Raw genomic sequence first — 20,672 nt, forward strand, 5'->3', positions numbered from 1 at the left:
TAAAAGCATGAATTGGCATATACATATTGTATATACAACGATATGAAAAACCGTGCTCTATATGTGCAATAAGAATTGTAATGCATTCCGCTGTCGTATATTTAAAAAAATAAAGTCAATGAAACTAAAAAGAAAAAATAATTACTTTGAGATTCACCATGCCTCAGTAGTTCATCTATATATATTGCTGTGTTGCGTTCTCCTGTACAGATATGAAAGACTTTGTGTATCTCCTCACTTTCTGATTGGACTCGTGGGATGTTAATAATTTGGATCCACTGCAAGCAAAGCCATGTCGAACATGCAAGAACAACTTTTGTGTGGATGTCTGCTTTCACTTGGTGCTCAGGTAGGTACTGGGGCTGGAATGGATGAATCTCATGGTAGGTGTGTATTGAACATTTAATAGGCAGGGAAAACCATTTCCCAAGGTAGGTAGGAAGCCAGGAACTGAAACCAGATCTCCTGGAGACTCCCAGCTTCACCTCACCTGACCCTGGTCATCTGCAAGAATCAGGTGAAGTGTGTCTTCTTTTATTGCCAAGATTTCAGTGGGCGGCCAGAGGGACTGGGGCACCTAACCCTCTAGCCTGTCCATTGCCTAATATGTTGGGAACTGCATGTGGGCAAACTAATCAGTGATGAAAATAGCCTGAGGATATAACCATCTGTTGCTCTTGAGATTTGCTGAACTGAAAAGAACCTGGTCACTAGGCAATTACAATGAGATGTGCATCATTTGGCCACAGCTCCTAAACAAATTGCCTCTGAGTCAGACTCCCACCAGTAGGGCCCTTCAGCTGCCTTCTGAAGAGCTAGCTCCTCAGAATGAACTTTGCTCTATCAGCACCCTGCCTCTCAGGTGGTTGGTTTTCCCCATGTGACAGGCAGAGCGGTCCTGTGCCCCATAATGATTACATCATTTCATATGTGCATCTGTGGTAGGGGCCTGCTCTGGTGCCTTCCTGTGCTAGCCCTCAGTGTGTATGAAGGTCTTTTTAATTGCAGCTCATCTAATGCATGTGTCAGGGCATCAAACACTGGTTTTTAATTGTATTTCCCTAAGCACCAGGGGTGTGGACTGAGTTTCTTGTGCCATTTCTCATCTATGTGCCTTCTCTGGGGAGGCAGCTATTCTAACATTTTGTCTATTCTCAACTGGGTCATTTGCATCTTTCTTACTGAGACTGTATGCATCGTTCTATGTGTATTCTGAATGGTGACCCTTTATCAGGATTATATTGTGGCTATGAAAACTTTCTGTAACACAAACTACTAACAGATTTACACATATTTTCTCATAGAGATTTTTAAACTCACATGTGGGTCTATGATCCACTGTGACTCAGTTTGGGCCTGTAGTAGGACCCAGTGAGCAATGCTCATTTGGGCAAAGACATGACTATCCAATAGCTGCAGCATCACGTGGTGAAAAGTCTACCCTTTCTGCCATTCATTGCCTTTTTTGTTGGTATCGACTATTCATTGTCTTTAAAAGGATGGTTCTAGGCCTGTGTTATCTATTTTAACAGCAATAAAAGTAGATCTGCATTTCTGGGGTCCTTGCGTCCATCTTCATGTGGACATCACACTTATCTGGATGACGCTTGCCTTTCTGTAAGCCTTGAAATGAGGTAGTCTTCATTCTCCAACTATCTTTTCAAGGTTACAGTCACTGTTCTGGATCTTTTGCAATTCCTTGCGACTTTAAGAATATTCCTGAGCTGGGGATGTGGCTCAAGCGGTAGTGCGCTCGCCTGGCATGCGTTCGGCCCGGGTTCGATCCTCAGCACCACATACAAACAAAGATGTCGTGTCCGCCAAAAACTAAAAAATAAATATTAAAAAATTTCTCTCTCTCTCTCTAAAAAAAAAAAAAAAAAAAAAAAAGAATATTCTTGTCAATTTCCCCAGAAACCCATGCTGGAGGTTAGATCAGAATCCCACTGATTCTCTCATATAGTTTGGGAGATTCAATGTGCTAACTGTATTGAACCTTCTGCGCAAAGAGCATGGATTCTCTCACCGTTTATTTCAGACTTGCATTTCTCTCAGTGGCAGCTTTCAGCATATCCACCTTCATATTTCATATTTTCCATTGCTATTGCAAAATCATGTCAATGCCCCACTGTCTGTTACTACCCTATATGGAGGTCCAATTGAGTTGTGTGCAGTCATTTTGTATCTGGGAACCTACAGTGACTACTTAGTTCCGGTCTGTCTTTTGTGAGTTCCCTGAGACTTTTGATGTTTACCAGATCATGTCATCTGCAGAGTGACAGAGCTTTCCTCCTTCCTCTTCAATCAGCATGTCTTTAATTTCTTTTGGTGGTCTCACTGCATTGACTCCAACATCCACAGAAGTAGCAAGGGTAGACATGCATGCCTTGTTCTTGATCTCAGGGGGAAATCATTTGGAGTGTCACCATCAAAGATGATGTTAGCTATCAGACGTTGCATGGTGCTCCTTATCTGCTCAAGTGCCCTTCTACACCTTTTACCATCCAAGGGTATCGAATTTTAGGAATATTTTCTCAGATGACCACATGGATTCAATTCACCCACATGGGGAAGCATGTCCTCTGACTTTCTAATGTTAAGCAAACCTTGCATTCCTGGGTCAAATCCCATTTGTTCATGATGTCATATGGTTGCATTCAATTTGCTAAAGTATTGTTTAGAAATCTCTGTATTTTCTCTTTCTTATAATGTCTTCTTCCATGCACAGTGGTGCTGTTGTGATATGTGCTTGAAAATTTAATTTAAAATACTTGGAAGAGTTTACCTGGATTGGGCATTCTTTCTTCCTTGAGGGTTATTTGCTAGCTAGTGGGCCTTGTGGATCAGTAGTTATTTTTTTAGAAGTGATTTTACTTATGAATCCAGTTTTTTTGTGGTATGACAGAATAGAGTCTGGTGTCTTGGATTTGAGACTTCTCATCTTTATGTGTAAAGCGTGCTTCTTGTAGACAAGTTATAGTTTGTTGGGCCTTTTATTGAAATCCACTCTGACTAGAGAAGCCTTTTATTGTTGTATTTAGGACATTCAAATCCACAGTGGTCAGTGAGGCAGCTAGGGTCCTATCTACCACATTCACAACTGTTCTCTGTGCGTGACATTTTGTTGTTTTACGTTCCTTCTCTCTGTTGTTGCTGTGTCTCACTGTGCATTTTGTATGAGTCCATTTCTTCTCCTCCTTTAGCATATAGATTATCTTCTTGCTTAAAATTTTAAGCAGTTACCCTGCAGCTCTCTTCAAATTACTCTCTTCATGTGTACCACACTTCCTCCCTTCTGTCCCTTCTGGCAATGTGGTCGGTCACTCATTCCCTTTAGCCATGTGCTACCATCACTCAATACTTTTGGCCATTATTATCTGGAATGAGACATTCTCTTTTAGATATCATTTAAGAATAAGAACAAAACCAATTTTACTGCGTCATCATGGGTCTCTTCTTGGACAAACGTTCTTTCCGAGATGCTAGTTTTTGTCCTGTGTCCTTATCCTTTCCTCTGTAGCACTCATTGCAATGTTCTCTGCAAGGGAGTTCTGCCTGGTAGTCAGTGCCACCCAGTTTTTGCTTCTCTGGGAGAGTCCTTGCTTTCATTGGTGAAGAATAATTTTGCTGGATACAGATTGCCAAGTGGATGGATTTTTCTTTTTAATTACAGCACTTTATTTCACTTACCTCTTGTTTGTGTGGTTTCTGACCAGAAGTTCATTATCATTCTTACCATAGCCACTAGATGCTTTAGGCAACTTTCTCCCTCTGGTTACTTTCCAGGTTTTCTCAGTTGTCTTTAGTTTTTCAGCAGCCTGAAGGTGACATTTGACTTTTGGGGACTTCTCCTGCTTGCTCTTGCTTCTCCTGCTGACCTTCCTGCTCTCAAGGTTGGGTGTCTGACTTCAATCTGGGAAAATTCACAGCCCATATTATAACAAACATTTCTTGGGCTCCCCTTCCCTCTCCTGGTATTCTAATGTTTCTCTGCTAATTTTCAACTGTTTGTACAACATCATGTCCATTCTTTTGCCTCTTTGTATGTCCATTTGCAGTGTTTCTGTGGACATATCTTCAGGCTCTCTAACTATTTCACTGGCTGTGTCCAGGTCCTGAAGTGTCCATCGAAGTTAGCAGTCACCTCAGTTATAGGGTTTTTAGGTTTTGAGGCTAAAAACCCTAAAACCAACATTGAAAAATGGAAAGTTCGTGTTTTCAAGTTGATGTGGTTATTTCAATTTAAATGTATTCTTTCTACCAAAGCCAGAAGGTATTACAAGTTTACTCTTTGGCTTTCATGGAAACGAAAATCATCAACAACATTTTTACTCTTTTTGAGGAAGTCGCAATTTAATTGGCTGTGTATCTGCCATGGAACTCAAAATCATGTCTGTTTCACATACCTTGACATACTACGTGAGGTGAACTTACTTGACAGTATGATTCGATATAATGCCATGAAATGAATGGAAGAAGGACACCTCTCTATTGTCTAGATCTTGACCATTTCAAAAAGGTCAACATATATTAAGGGTCAGTCAAAACTCGAAAGTGAGAAGAAATTGGACAAGACCCCTTTGTTCCTGGAGTCTCTAACAATAGGAGGTCTTGAGGCATTATTCAAAACTTTTCTGTACTAATTGGTCTCTTCATGGTTTCCCTCTTTTTGAGTCAGTTAATTTGTTATAATATCTAGGAAATCACCCATTTTTATAGGTGTCCAGGTTGATGCAAAATGTCTCCCAATTGATTTTTATGCCTTCTCCTTTCTAGATTTCTACAGAATTTGGGATCATTTCCAATTTTGCTTTTTCATAAGAGTATTTAAAAAAATACTTCTAATCTGACCTTGTTTTTGATCCAAGTATGTCTTGATTGATAATGACTCATGATGATTTCAATGTTTTTATTTAATTTATGACTACTTAGAGGTCTTTGAGGGCTGGCATATATCTCCGTGATAGAGTGGTTAGCTACGTGTGTTTGCCCCTGTGTTCCTTCCCCAGCAAAACACACATACACACACACACACACACACACACACATACACACACAAACCTCTTTCAAACTTGGGTGACATTGTTCTAAGCAAAATTTGTGAATCAGGTCAAAATAGGATTATGACATTCTTTTAATGCCAGGTGTTGATATTGCATATTGTCTAAAACTACTGATGATAAGTATAGTCAATGGTCAGCAGACAGAAGTGAAGGGCCCAAATGGATATCTTGGTCAATTACATAAACCACACCAGGAGGCTAACAGATGGAAATATTAATGGCACCATCAAGGTGCACTTTCAATAGAAAAGACCATGAGACTCACCTGTGGGAACATTGTCAGGCCAGCTCCTATGTCCCAGATGTGAGACAGTGGGATCTTGGTGTGAACCTAGGTGGGGATTATAGGAAGGATTAAACTCAGGCCAGGGGCTAGGGTTGTAGCTCAGCAGTGGAGCACTTGCCTCGCACTTGCGAGAACCTGGGTTTGATCCTCAGCACCACATAAAAATACATCAGTAAAATAAAGGTATTGTGTCCAACTATAACTAAAAACTAAATATTTTTTTAAAAAACCTCAGGCCAAAGGACACAACCAATATCCTTGATACTTTTTCAATGCCTGTGTAACACAGATTTTGCTCCATGTTCTACCCAGAGCCATATAGGGCCCTAAGCTAGCACACCAAAATGGGATTCCCTACTATTGTCACAATGATCCACTTCACCTTTTCATACAACCCTGGATGCACTGGGGCTTATTTCCAAAGGGACATTCTCTTCTCTCTCTTCTTGCTCTTCCCCTACCTAATAGGATTAGAGAGACAGCATTATCTTTTCTTCCCCATCTTAGGCCTAGTTATCTGTCCTTGAGCACACACCCACCACAGGAAGGAGATGTCCCTGGAAGATGTAGGAAGTGACTATCTCTCAAATTAATAGGTGAATCACAATTCCCCTACAGGAAACATCTGCACTGTAGCCTTTGAATAGTTCTTTAAAAGCTCTCTGTTCTCCCTGATGGACAGAATTACAGTCTCTGGGACAGGAGTCCCCTGTGCTCCTTTACTAGCAGATAAATAAACCTGCTTTCCCCTTTGATCTCAAAAACCATGTCTTCCTTATTAAATTGGCACTGGGGACAAGGACCCAGCTTTCACTAACACTACCTGGCCCCCTCCCACATGGCAGGAGCACTATTTCTTCTCAGTTAGATAAATACTACTTGGTTTACTTTTCCCTTCTGTTATTGTTCATGGATTTTATTGTTCAGGTTTAGGAGACAAGAACCCAGAAGGAAATTGATGGGGTGGGGAATTCAGTCTCATCTCAAAACTCTGATTACAACAGATTTCCTCAGGGCTTTTGTCCAGACTCAGAGTTTGAGTTCCTATTCCAAATTATTATTTTTCTTTGGATTCCCCCATCCCAAACATTTAAACATGTAAATATCCATTCTTAGTTTATGCACAAAACAAAACAAAAAGGGTGGCTTTAACATGTGGGACCTAATTTCCTGCCCCTGCTCTCTCTGTATCCTGCTTTGTCAGGTGCTATGGGGAAAGACAGAAGTGGCACCTGGGTCCTATTCTGTGCTTGCCCTGAATTAGAAAGTACAAGTTGAGCATCTCTGATCCCAAAACCTGAAATCTGAAAATGCTTCAAAGTACAAAACTGTTTTATCACCAGTGATGTCCCCCAATGAAAAATTCCACACCCAACCTCACAAGGTGGTTCAGAGTCAACATGTATGTACTCTGAAAATATTGTGTGGAATTACATTCAGGCTAGGTGTAGAAGGCAAATGCGCAACACAGATATAGTTTGAGGGGACTGAGGATTGGACCCAGGGTTCTTTTCCACTCAGCTACATCTCCTTCATATTTATATACATATATATGAAGAAAAGGTACCTTTTATTCTAAAAGAAGAAGACACCTACCTTTTCATATATATATAATTTTGAGACATGGTGTCACTAAGCTGCCAAGGATCTTGCTAAGTTTCTGAGGCTAGCCTCAAACTTGTCATCCTTCTATCTCAGCCCCCCCTGTCACTGGAATTATAGGCATACTGCTGGACACAGAGTAAATGAACTTTCTGTTTATACTTGGATCTCATCTGCAATCTATTTCATTATGTATCTGCAAATATAAAACCAAAAACATTCATAATCCCAAACATTTCTTGATCCAAATATTTGGACAAAGGATTCTCAACATGAAATATGGTGGCCAGGGGCTGGGATTGTGGCTCAGCGGTAGAGTGCTTGCCTAGCACCAGCGGGACCTGGGTTCGATCCTCAGCACCACATAAAAATGAAGGCATTGTATTGAGTCCATCTACACCTAAGAAATAAATATTAAAAAAAAGAAATATAGTGGCCATGTAGCAGTGGTCCTCTTCACCTTTTGAATATAGCCCCCACTGCTTATTTTAAAAGGGACAAGTATTTCTTTTCCTTTTCTTCCTCTCCCCCTCCCTAATCTGGGGGCTGGGACAAGATTTTCTTTTCCCATGCTAGGCCTAATCTGTCTTTAAGGACACACACACCACAGGAAAGAGATGTTCTTGGAAAGTGCAGGAAATGACCAACTCCCAAATTAACAAGTGCATTTCAAGACACCATCATGGCACACCTGGGCTGGCCCCCCATTCCCTGAGGGCACACCCAGAAGGCAGCCTTTGAAGAGCTTCTTTGAAAGCCTCTTGTTTTCCCTATGAGCAGAATCACAACCTCCAGGACAGGAGTCCCTTGTGCTTCTCCTTGCTAGCCAAGCATTAACTCTTCTTTTTTCTTTTTCTGAAAACTGTGTTCTCTTTATTAAGTTGGCATTGGGGATGAAGACCCAGCTTTCAGTAACAGTCACGTTTGTAAATTAATTTTAGTTATGATAGGACACCAGGAAGTGCCTTGAGCTAGTCACAAAAGCATGGAACCCAACCAGCTCAAATTCAGTCTGCAGCAATTCCTTCCAGCCCCTACCCCCATCCTCCCCCCTATACCTCCACTGATTCTTTTTCAATCCATTTACAGTTTACTTTTTTTAAGGTAGTGTCTAGGGATATGCCCAATATCAAGGCACACCGTGCCACACACATGCATGCCCATACGAATGTTAGGCCAGATTCATTCCACTGTTCTTCCCTTTCCCATCCCTTCTTTCTCAATCCACTGTGTCTACTCTATTCATCTTCCCTGGGTTGTGATGAAATCCCCACCCCCCCCTTTGTTTGCCTTTCTCTTTTTCTTTGTTTCTTTTTTGTTTGAATCTCCTGACCCCTTATTTTGGATTAGTTTCCGCATATCAAAGTGTTGCGCCTACCTTTTCTTCTAGCAGTTGCAATAGGACATTCTTCCTTTGGCTTTTTGGGACTGGCTTATTCCACTTACCAGGATAGTCTGCAGTTTTGTCCATTTACTGGCAAATGCCATAAAGTCATTCTTCCTTATGGCTGAGTAATATATCACTTTGTATATGTACCACATTTTCTTTCTCCATTTATCTGTTGAAGCTCTCCATTTTGGTTCCATAGTTGTCTGAAGTGAATTGTGCTGCTATAAACATGGATGTGGATGTATCTAATTTTAAATATTTTGGATATATGCTGAGGAGTGGGATAGATGGGTCATGTGATGTTTCCATTCCTAGTTGTGTGAGGAATCTCCAAACTGCTTTCCACAGTGATTGCACAATTTGCAGCCCCAACAGCAATGCATGATACATACTCCCTGAATTTCATTAATAGTTGTATCCTTGATAATTTCTGTTCTGACTGGAGTAAGATGAAATCTCAATGTACTTTTAATTTGCATTGCCCAAATTGCTACAGATGTTGAATAATTTTTCATGTATTTATTTACCACTTCTATTTCTTCTTTTACAAGTGTCCATTCAGTTCTTTTGCCCATTTATTGATAGGACTGTTTTTTTTTCCATTGGTGTCAAGTCTTTTCAGTTCTTTGTATATCCTAGGTATTAATACCCTATCTGAGGAACTGGTAACAAAGATTTTCTCTCATTCTGTTGGTTCTCTCTTCACATCCTTCATTATTTCCATTGCTCTGCAGGGTTTTAATTTGGTGCCTTCCCACTTATTGATTTTTATTGCATTTCTTGTCCTTTAGGAGCCTTGTTAAGGAAGTGGGTTCTAGTGCCCACATCTTTTCTTCTAGTAGTTGCAATGTTTCTGGTCTAATTCCTAGGTCTTTAATCCACTTTGAGTTGATTTTTGGGCAGGGTGAGAGATAGGGGTTAAATTTCATTCTTTTCCTTTTAGATTTCCAGTGTTCCGAGAACCATTTGTTTACAGCGTTATCATTTCTCAAAGGTATGTTTTTGGCTCTTTCATCTAGTATCATATAATTGTTTTTATGTCGGTTTGTCTCTGTGTCTTTTCTTCTTTTCTATTTCTCTTCATGCCTGTTTCAGTGCCAGTGCTGTGCTGTTGTGATTACTACAGCTCAGTAGTATAATATGAGGTCTGATATTGTGATGCCTCCTGCTTCACTGGTCTTGCTAAGTAATGCTTTGTGTGTTCTGGGTCTCTTAATTTTCCAGATGAATTGAATAACTGCTTTTTCTAGTGCTGTGAAAAATGCCATTGGAATATTGGTGGGAATTGCTTTGAATCTATGATGTGCTTTTGGTTTAATAGCCATTTTGGTAATATTAATTCTGCCTATCCAAGAACATGGGGAGTCTTTCCATCTTCTAAGATCTTCTTCAACTTTGTTCTTCAGTGTTTTATAGTTTCCATTATAGAAGTCCTTCTTCACCTCTTTTCTTAGATTGATTCCCAAGTATTGTATTTTTTTGAGATTATTGTAAATGTGAAAATTTTGCTCATTTCCTTTTCAGCAGATTCTTCAATGGAATATAGGAATACAATTAATTTATTTGTGTTGATCTTGCATCCTGCTATATGGCCAGATTTCTTTATGAGCTCTAGATGTCTTCTGGAGGAGTTTTGTGTCTCTTAGATTTAGGATCTTGTTGTCAGCAAATGGAGATACTTTGATCTCTTTGTTTCCAATTTGTATCTGTTTAATTTCTTTTTCTTGCCAATTTCTTTGGCTGGAGGTTGAAGAATTATGTGGAATGGGAGTGGGGAATGTGGATGTCCTTATCTCATTCCTGTTTTTAGAGTCAATGCTTTCAGTTTTTCTCCATTCCATATAATGTTGGTCTGGGGTTTGTCCTACATAGCCTTCACAAAGTTGAGTTAAATTCCTTCTATAACATTTGCTGTCCTAATTTCCATAGCAATCTTTCCTCCCAGAATGCCAGATTGGTAGCACTCTCCAGCAGATAACATTTGCGACCAAGATCCTACAGATGACTCAACTGGTTCCTGATAAACAAAAAGTGACCAATGAGAAAATAGACTAAAATTGTTCAAAAGAGAGAAGAATATGTTTTTGTTTCTGAAGTAAGAGAGGAAATTGACAAAGATTCTCTAGTTGTCCAAACTTCCGTAAGTCTCCTGGACCATCTTCTGGGCCCATCACCCCACCTCCTTGTAAATCTTTTGTTGGCAAAGAGCTTAGAGGATCAGTATAGCAAGAACCCCTTCCCAGGAGGATATCTGGTGGCTCTCCCTTTCTGATCAGCCTTCTCTTCTTCTACCATCCACTATGTCCACTATGGGACATGTGATGTCTCACCACACTGCACTGCTTTCAACAAGAATCCTAGGAGGTTGTGCAGCCAGAATCAGCTCACTCCTGATGTTTATTAGTCATTTTTCATCCACTGACACCTCCCATTAAGGACCATGCTCCTTGGCTCTAAATTCCCATTCACCCATGCTCTGTTTGGTGTTGAACCACAGCTCTTTTCCCCACTCCAAGACTCCAAGACAGTGGGCTCTATAACCTATTTTGATAGTCACGAATAAAGGTTCCCTTTTCATTCTTTCATAGCAGGAAGCATGAGGTTGGGTTCTTTGTCTGACAAATAAAAAAATGATATTCATGTACACAAGGTTGTGCATCGCATGCATCATGGCAGATCAGAGGTCCGTGATGGCAGATGATGAAGAACTGGATGATGTGCACATAGGACAGGGATGTGCTAGGACAATAAACAATATGGCAGAACATTTCCTGTAAACAGTGAGCACAAAAGCAATTAGTATATCAATCAGCCTCTGAAATCCCTGAAGACAGTAAGTTGTTGGAGCTTGAGGTGTGGTCTGACATGTCATTGATTGATGAGTGGAGGCCCTTTAAGGCTTTAAAAACCTTAGCGGAGCTGCTAGAAACATACACAACCTTTCATTCACATAATGTCTTAGGTATCCCCTCAAGCTGTGGAAAGCCATCAGATTTTTCTAAATTAGCTTTCTCATTGCCATTACCATGGTGTTACTAGAAGGATCCCTTTAGCTATATGACTCAGCACTCTCCTGGTAAAGTAAGTTAGGGAGGGGTTTTATGTGCCCCATGACATTTTTAGACCAATATGAGGGATAAATAACAGACTAGATAAATAGACTAGATAAAGCTTCCCTCTGGAGAAGGTTAGGACTCAAACCAAATAAAAACACATTTGTGACTCTGTAGGATGTTTGGTGGTAGTTGTCAGGTACTTCTATGTAAGAACCCTTTCTAGATTTCACTTTTTTTTTTTTTTGCTGCTGGGAATTGAACCCTGGACCTTGTGCATATGAGGCAAGCACTCTACCAACTGAGCTCTTTCCCCAGCTCTCAAGAGCCCTTTCTTTATAGCCTCCTGGTTTTACTTACTCCTGAGAAAACTCACTCAAGTATACATCTCAAGTTACATTAAAGAACCATTGTCTTTTCTGTTAAATGTCTGTGTATGACTATGTTTTGGTTATACTCTTTTTTCCAGGCATTTAAGTTCAAGTTGGACAAAATTGACCTCGTTCCTATCTGCTGTTAAGTGTCAGCTGAGATTCCTCGGGGATCAATTTTGGAAACTTGGGAGAAGCCTGTAGGTGCCTTTATCTTTCCTCTGCCATTCATACCATCTGCCAGGATGCTCAGGGTCTTGCTCATTACAAGTAGCTTCCCTTGGAAGCACCAGGGACATTTCCCTCTCCAGTGACCCTCTTCATTGCAGAATGTGGACTGGTCGGCTTCTTGTCTTCTGGGGCCCATGCTATCCCCCTGATCAGGAGGTTGGGGGACTCAAGGGAGATGAAGGCCCTCAGAATAGTCCCATCATTCTCTGAGTTGTGGCTGACCTCATAGGACAAAGGCCAACATATTGGCCCATTTTTCCTTGGCCCTTTTACTTCCTTGTTTTGGGTCACCAAGTTGTTATTTTAAACATCTAGCAGGCCAGTTTTAACAGTTGTGACATAGGAGTACTGGATTTGAAAATTAATATCTCTAATGTTATACTCACCCCTTCCATTTAATTTGGGTCAGTATTAGTACTGGAAGTCAGCTCCTATCCTCTCTGTCCTGTAGGGGATGGCTTAGTGTCTCAAATTAAGTCAGATTGTTCTATTGGAAGCACTACTTCTTTAACACACTAACATGCAACAGAAAGTTTGACAAGGGAAATACCAAATGAGATTAAAACGAGCAAAAACATATTTAGTTAGTACAACAGCTTTGAACCAAGAAATACAATTTCTATAATCCCTGAACTCTATTTGTTAAGTATTATATCTCCTGTTTATTTTGAGATCACAGTCAACAAGTCTAACTTTAGGTAGGAAACAAAAGAGTTATTGTTGTTTACTACACAGGCTGTCAGATTTAACCCGTTAGAAATTTAAAAAAGAGGTTGACACAGGTTGTTATGGTATGACTTAGGCATGAGGTGGGCCTGTGCAGTTGGGGACATTAGGAATAGAGTCTGTTAGTCATGTGGATGCTGAAAGCACAGTTCAGATGGTCACTCATGTTTCATGGGGGCAGATCCACTCCCACCATTACCACTATTTATTCTCCCTGCTTAGGACTCTTCAATGGAAAAGATCTCTTTCCTTGGTAGTGTATTTGAGAGTTAACCCTTGAATAGCTGGCTTCTAAATAAAAACAGTAGAAAGGAAAACAGAGGTCATGAAACACTCCTTAGTCAAAATAAGACTCATTGATGCAGGAACAAAGAAATCCATCAGAAAACCTTGAGTTTGGAATAAGACAAAGACTGAAAAACTGACACACTGTATTTATTCTAGAAAAGGAGCACATAGAACAACTTTATCAGAACAAAGTGTACTTTTGGAGCAGAATGGAGTCAGCCCAGTATTTAAGGAATGTGGAATCCCATGAAGTACTCAGGAAAAAATGTTCAAGAAAAAGAAACTTTGTACATATGGGATCTTTGCATTTTTATTTCCTGTGCCCATCTGAAGAGAAAACTATTTAGGGAGGAATTTATTGAGAGAGTAAAACACCAGAGTACAAGAAAAGAGATTGTAGTCCTTTTTGTCCTATAGCAGCTTGGATTTACAATGACACTTTTTTGGTCCCTCTCATCCTGCATCGCTTTGAGCACTTGTTTATGAGTTTATAATCCAGATGGAAATCAGACGGGTAGCTAAAGAGCAGGGAAATTTGATGTTTTGAGCAGTGGAGCCAAAACCTCACACATAGGTCATTTTGAACAGTGTTTCCCTTTGTAAAATAGTCTAGTGTAAGATGGTGTTATAGTTTGTGCCTACCCCAGACGTTATTTGTTCAGCCCCCAGCAGGCCAGGCTTGGGTACAGACAAACATCAAGTGTTTCCTTTTCCATATCTGCAGATTAAATCGATCCCCAATTTTTCAGACAATCCAGGGTTTATAAGGTATGGAGGCAGTATTTTCCATCTGTAAAGCTACCCCAGCTTTCTCTCACAGGAAGCAAACCGAAGCTACTCTGGGTCAACATTGCCAAAGCCTAGGCAAAGTGGGATCAACCTGCCTGTCCAGCAAGCCTGTCAGCTGAGTCCTATAGACCAGTAGTTGTATTTGCTCTTCAGTGGCTGAGAGAGATTCATTTGTTTGTTTGTTTATTTGGGAGAGAGGAATAAACATTTGAGTGGAATTTAAGGCTACCTGAAATGATATTATTGGTTCATTTTACTCACCCACCTATACATTCCAGATGAACTCCCAACAATGTAACATGGATATTGAGGTTAGACACTTAAAAGAATGAAATCCATGGACACAAAGGTGAGGGCAAAGTAACAGAATTTATGAAAGTAGTAGAAAAGAATAAAGCAGAGCTCACAAAGAGGAGGGCTCACAAAGGAGGGATGCCAGAGGGTGGCTATTGTCTCTAAGTTTACACAGATCTACAGGGTAAAGGGAGCTAGCCCCCTACTCAATGCTGGTAAGGCACTCAGTGTCCTCAGGCTCTTCATGCATTCTGGTCTAATCAAGTTATCCTGCATTTTTGGTGGGGTCTGGGTACCAGGCAGTAGATGTCTTACTCTCAGTTATTCCATTTTGTTTTCTCTGCTTGCACAGGAGTTGTCCTGACCATGATGTTGACTGGCTTGTGTCTCTAGGTTCTCAGTTCTTGCTGCAGAGAGACCTGCCCTCAAAGAGCCTAAGTTTCCTGCCTGTTCATTTTAAACCTTTCTCTGGCCTCATTTTAATAACCATCATTGAATAATTTTTTTCTCTAACACTACAAGCTAAAGGGCAACAAAGATATTCAGAAATGCCCCTGATGTTGGTACAGGCAAAATAGGACCCTCCCTAATAATTTTCAGAGGAAGCATGGCCCTGTACACACCTTGATTTTGGAAATCTACACTCCAGACCTGAGGGATTATTTATCTATATTTAAGCCACACAGTTTACAATATTTTATTACAACAGTCCTAGGAAATGAAAATATTGGCTGTAGTTATATAAAAAATATTTGTTTCTCCCAATCAACTTTGCTTATGACAGCCAGACAACCATGAGAAGACTATTCTGAATTGAAGATGAGAGCAAACATGGATAAATATGGACTTGGATCAGGGGAAGTGAGTGTGGCATTTGGAGTGTTCAGTTCTAAGACCACCAAGATAGTGGGAGTTTAGATAGGTCAGAGACAGTTATGAGGCTCAGGAGTAAGCTGACTGACTTTGAGGACTCAGGGGTCCACTACTGAGCCTGGGCTCTTCATTATTTGCCTCAGGGACTTCACAGTCTTACAGGCCTATTCTTGCCTCAGTAATGAGCATCATATCCAAAACCAAAGTCTACCCTGCATGTCTGTGTTTTTCCTTCTCCTCTGCGTCTCCTTCTGCTCAAGTGTTACTCTTGAGGGAGACCTCAGCACACTTTAGTCCTGATTCTGCTGGGCTGGGAAAGGAAGGTCTGATTCCAACTCACCCCACGAGCACAGGAAGGGGAGGGCAAGTTTAAACGGGGAGGAACTCTCCTCTCCAGGCCTACAGGATGGTTTCTGGGCCCTGGCTCAGGCCGACTGGGTCCTTAAAAATGGGGTCTGGATTTTATTAATAAATAAGACACCACTCTGTTTCTTTCATGCTGTTTTTTAGAAGAGAAAGTTATATCTTTCATTTTTGTTTTCCTGTAGGTTGGTGAGGATCTGGGATCCTCCTGGAGGAGTGAGATGCATTGCTTTCCTGTTTGACACCCCCAGGCCAACACACACACACACACACACACACACACACACCTACAAACACAAATACACATACACACACGTGTGCAAGTGTTTGGCCTTATGGCTATGAATGCCTCAAGTATACTGCTTACCAATCCCAGAGAAAGAGCTTCAAGGACTGAACAGAGAGGGTTTGGACGGTTTATTACTCATGTGCTCCTTGGTGGACGCAGGTTGGGATCCAAAGTAAGACCACCCCACATCTACAAGCAGGGGGATACACACACACACAAACACATACACAAACACACACAGATGAATTTGTTTTGATGTTTTGAGTACATTCCTTTAGTGTACAACCAAGGTCACTTTGTTTCATTTTGTTTCAATTCACTTTGTTTCAATTCTCCCCTAAACACTGGACATAAAGGAAATGTCCAGTCTCCCCTCAGCATTATCTGTCTCATGGCATTCTTTAGAGGCATTATATTATTGCAAAGTTTCCTAGGCACTGAGGAGTGTTGCAACCAGGAGCAGTTTATAGGCATACATATGCCCCTTGCAACCCTACCCCAACCAACACAGATACACACACCGTGACACATACATGCACACACCCACTCATACATATATCTAAGTATGCTCACTCAACATGCAGGCACACACACACACACATACACACACACACACACACACACACACACACACACACCATCGTGTCTGGGCCTCACCTCTGAGGCAATAGGGGTTGCAGGAAACCAGGAGAGGATCCAGGAGAAGCCCAGGTAGGAACCAGGCAATGAATGGGAGGGAGAAGAAGTCTCACTTCCCAGAATAGGGGACTCAACTCTGTGGCAAGTCCTAGATTTATCTGTCTGAGGCCAGGAATGATTCTCTAATGTCTTAACCAAAGGGACTCCAGGGTTTTGACTTCCTAGGCACTGAATTCCTGTGGAGTCTTGAGCTGAGGATTGGAGTTTGCTGTGGCCTCCTGGAACCTTCTGCCTTCAGTGACTAAGGGGGAAATATGGTACAGGATTTGAGCTTGCACATGAACAGAACTAGAATTGTTCTAGAAGGAAGCCAGGAAATTGAGGTGATCAGTATGGCAAAATGACGGGGTCACTTAGGGCTTCTCCCAGAAGTGAACATTTACTGAACTTGAAGGACTGTTCCCCTACTTTTCTACTTCATCCCTTGTCACAAGGTGGAGCATTTGCTGAATCAGTTATTTCTGGTCTCTGGACTGCAGAGGAATATGGGGGCTTAGTAAGTAGACTCTCTCTGATATCCACACAGAGCTGGGAAGTGCAGGTCTATCTCTATGTTTGTCCATTGCTCGTTGAGTTGTGGTTTCATCATTAAGGACTTACCCTTCCTGAAAAGGTAAGTTCCAAGCCCTACCCAAATCCATTTCAGCCCACGCTATGCACGTGTACATTCTGTGTGGCGCCTCTCTCACACTCCATACAAGCCCAGGGCTTCTCCCCTATGTGTCCCCTCCGCCTAGTGTGAGGTTTGACCTATGACTACTTCCTTGCTCACATTCCTTTCACACATGCACCCTCTCCCCTGTGTACATCTCTGTTTCCATCCATGATGTAAAAACAAACAAACAAAAAACATGCAAACTTTCTCAACATCTATCTCCTCTGCATCTCTCTCCTCTGCTTTGCTATTGTGGGAAATGGTCAGCGTGAGGTGCAAACATTGGCGCTGTCTGCATACACTGTATCATCAGGTCTTCTCACTATGTGCTTCTGCAAAGCTGCCTGTGTCCTCTGCCATGGGGAAGGTCCTCTGCTATCTGGCTGTCCTTAGGGTGCTAGCTGGCCCTTGAGTTCCTTTTCTGCTGGCCACTACATGGTGCCTGGCCACTCCTAAACCCCTGGGACTCCTGGTGACATTCTGGCCCATGAGTGTACCCTGCTTGACCCCTTGTTGGCCTGTTTTGTTCCAACAGGCCAGGTGCAGGCAAGAGCAACTAGGAGGGTCTCCTTAGACCATCCGTGCAGGTTTCCCACCTGATAGACTTCCATTTCATGCTCCCTGAGCAGGGGATTTTGAGGAGAAGGAAAAGGGTCAGTGGGTGACTTGTCCTCCAGGGCCTGCCCTCTTGGTGTCCCTGCAAATCCCTCTACACTGTGGGAAGGGGCATCCCCTTCATCATGTGGCTGCAGTTTGAGAAACTGAAAACCTTTTCTCTATCAATGGGCATCCTTATCTCTTTGATTGTTGTCTGAAATATATTTGGGGGTATAAATGTGGTCCTTGAGAAAGACCACCTCTTCCCACAAGGCCTTGTAACAATTTTCAAGACCCCGAGCAGGGGAGTATATAGGCTGAGGAGGACAAAGGGTTGGATAGTGTCCCTGAATTGTGTCTTCTCCATTACATGCACCCAGCCCCTGGTATACATAAACAGTGCAGCTGCCAGTGTTTTTCCAGACTCTGAAGTGATGGTGTGGCACCCTGGTCATCTCTGTGGAAAGCACGTCAATGACAGAGGGTATGGTGCATGCAGTGCCTTCAGTGGAGGCTCATGATCCCAAGGAATGATCAGTTGCCTTTGGAACAGGGTCCCCTGTGCCCCCCAAAGGGGCATTGATGGCCTCGCCCATCTTATGTGGGTGAATTGGTTTCAGGTAGGATGTACCCACTTTCTGGTAGCTGTTAAAAGACACTGGACAGCTTGCTGTGAGGAACTGCTTTTATCCTAGGCATTCATCATCCGTCATCTTTACCTTGTCTAAGGCTTCCACTACCAAAGCACCATAGAGTTGAGGAGCAGTGAATGGTCTGGAGGGACTCAGGATCCTGTGCTGAAGCCAGGCTCACGGAGCTGAGGGAGAAGGGTTGTTTGGGGAATAGATTCTGCTTCAAGATTAAGCTCAAATTTAAAGTCAAATTAAGTCAAATTCAGGGCTAGGGTTGTAGCTCAATGGTAGAGTGCTTCTGTAGCACATGTGATGAACTAGGTTCTATCCTCAGTACCACATAAAAATAAATAAATAAAGGTGCTGTGCCCACCAACAAGGTGTGTGTGTGTGTGTGTGTGTGTGTGTGTGTGTGTGTGTGTGTGTAAATTCTGTCAAAGTCATAGTTTACTTTATGGTCAAGTCCAAAACCAAGTTCAAGGTCAAGTTCAAGTTCACATTCTGTTACCTAGAATCCTAGGTTTCTCAGCTCTCAGGAGCCTCCATAATGAGGGCTGCCTGGGCAGAGAGCTGAATTACTTGCCCAGAATTCCAGAGATTGTTAGGTAAGTGTGTATCCTGATACTCCAAGGAAGCTTCTAGGTCAGGATTTTGTAAGAAGTGTGTCTGACTCCACCACCCAGAGTCAGGATATCAGCTCCCAGAAACCTCTGCAGTGAGAGCTGAAGTATTCTTCACTTTCTCATATTCTTTGCAAGATTTATTCTATAAAAGTATCCCTTTCCTGAGGCTTTGATGACTCATACAGTGACTCCAGTTTGGTTCTGGGAAAATCATGGTACAGAGGATGGAGAAACATTGAGACACCCCGAGCGTCTCAATGCTTACAGACCTAGGGCCCTCCAGGAAACGGAGTCAGTGTGAAGACCCCCCCCCCCCGTTCAAACCCCAATTCATGTGATCAAGTGAGAAAGATTTCAAATATGTCACTCAGAGTAGCAGGAGTAAATTTACTGAAGGGATAAGAAAAGGGAAGAGTAACCCTCTCAAGGGAGGGAGTGAGTCAATGTGCCTCTCCTGCACTCCAGTTGTACTGGAGATCCCAGAGAGTCCCACCCAGATCAACCTCTTGACTTTTGACTTACAACAGGGTCACATGATGCTTTCAAATGCCTATCACCATGACAAATCTGTCACCTTGGCCATGCTGACAGTTTCTAATTAGATTCTAATTATTCTTGAGGGTTTTATGGTTAGGAGGATTTATCCTTATCTTCTTCTGGTATCTGGTCTGTTAAAGGGTCACAAAATTCTCTCCCTTCAAGAAACTTTGGTTCCTCTTAACAAGGTTGTGTCATGCTTGCCTTTCCTTGCAGAAAACAGGAAGTTTGCAGAAGAATGTGATATATCCTGTGAACTTTGGCCAGGCAGGGCTGCAGGTAAATTGCTTTTTGGCAAAGAAAGCATATGTGGGATCAGAACAGTGGGCTCATTTTACAGAATTATTTTCTTAACCTCATGTTCCCACCATTCACATCTGTCTGTTCCCTAACAGTTTCTGGAAAGGTGTGAGGGGCATCAAAGAGTCAACCCTCAGTCCCAGGAACAAGGGCCCATGCACAACCCTAGTAGATTTTGTTCAGGTTTTAAGGATTTGATTGCTTACAGCATTAAAGTGTTAGAAAAAAAAAAACATTGAAAATCTAAAAAGAAGGTCTAGTAAAGGTCTCAGGGATTTAAGTATATTCTTCCTTTCTTCCAAAGCCAGAATTTATTAAAAATTTGTTCTCTGGCTTTCACAGAAGGAAAGTCATCATCAATGTTTTTGTGTTGAGAAAATCACAGTTCAGTTAGCGTGTATTTGTAAGAGCACAGAAATGGGGCCAGTTGCATGCACATTCACCTTCCACATTTAGTGAAATTGAAAGGGTAAAGTTTCTAAGATGGAAGGCTTGAATTAAAATGTAAAAGATTAGGTATTATTGAGTTCCTCTGTTACACCCAGATTCCTGAGATAGTTAAGACAACACCCTACTAGCCATTTAGCCTAGGGCCCTGTGCAGTTTGTCACAGGGCCCGAACCAATCAGTTTGAATGTGTACCCCGCTTAGGAATGACCAATCACCCCTGCCCGAGCTGTTCCCGCCAATGAATTTGCCAATCACATCTCAGAGTTGTTGTTCAATTTCCCCACGCCTCATGATGATTTGTTCTGATGTATGCAAAGCCCACAGCCCTTCCAAAAAGTGTACTTAAGCTCTGCTTGACCTTTGCTCTGGGCTCTGGGCTGCTCTCCCTTCTTGAGTGGGCACAGAGTCCCAGCGCGCTGGAATGGATCCCCAATAAATCCCCTTTTGCCAATTGCATGGAGTAAGTCTCTTGTGTGGTCTCTCCCTCCGATGATCCGCCGGACCCCCCTTACAAAATGTCTTGACTATCAAGCCTTGATGTGTCTACCATGAAATGAATCA

Source organism: Ictidomys tridecemlineatus, chromosome X, assembly GCF_052094955.1.
Source record: "Ictidomys tridecemlineatus isolate mIctTri1 chromosome X, mIctTri1.hap1, whole genome shotgun sequence".
Taxonomy (NCBI): Eukaryota; Metazoa; Chordata; class Mammalia; order Rodentia; family Sciuridae; genus Ictidomys; species Ictidomys tridecemlineatus.